This window comes from Penaeus monodon, chromosome 20 (assembly GCF_015228065.2).
Source record: "Penaeus monodon isolate SGIC_2016 chromosome 20, NSTDA_Pmon_1, whole genome shotgun sequence".
NCBI lineage: Eukaryota > Metazoa > Arthropoda > Malacostraca > Decapoda > Penaeidae > Penaeus > Penaeus monodon.
In genome coordinates this window covers 21327989-21328664 of record NC_051405.1, presented here as the reverse complement: position 1 = coordinate 21328664, position 676 = coordinate 21327989, and the positions used below count along the sequence as shown (strand labels likewise).

Genomic DNA, 676 nt, shown 5'->3' with positions numbered 1-676 from the left:
AGTCGAAATAAAAGAGAAAGAACTGAAATAAGGATAGAGAAATTCCATCTACCCTACACAAACAAATCAAAATACTCTCTACCCATTCGCGGTCTCCAGCAAAGCATAAAAAGGGATACGAATATGAACAGGAATAAGCAGGGAAAAACGCACGCGAGCAAGGGAACACGCCATCCCATGGAATCGGAAGGGGGGGGGGGATAGTGACACAGCCAGAAGGGGGGGGGGCACAGGAAGCACTAGCCAACTCTCTTAAGATTTGTGAATTCGTAACTTAACGTTAAACAGTTCTCCAATGAGTCGAATAATCCAATGTAGACCAGAGTGTTAGGGGAAAAAGAGAGCTCTCTGGGAGCGATATTCTATCCCCTCTTCATAATTGCTGGCTATGCCTATTGGGAAAGGATCTCCAGTGAAAACAAAAGGTTGAATATAAATGATAACTGTTACAGAGAATTAGAGAGGAACAGCAACAAGGGTAAATTCCAGCAAAAAGAAAACGTAACTCTGTGAACAAGCGAAAAAGAAAACGGAAAACACGCGTGGCTCCCCTCTCCTCGCTGCGAGCTTGTCTTACCCAATCAGGGAAAAAACGAACAGCTCCTGAGGGTCAAATGGTATGTCCACTTTGAAGGTCGTCCGAAACAGCGGCGTCAACGTAGCTAATGATAAAAAG

General features: G+C 44.4%; 1 protein-coding gene across 1 annotated transcript in view; it reads right to left on the bottom strand.

Moving 5' to 3' along the window:
- LOC119585702 (chloride channel protein 2-like) overlaps positions 1-676 on the bottom strand; it is a gene marked incomplete in the record, with an annotated part of 67264 nt that overhangs the window by 22557 nt on the left and 44031 nt on the right.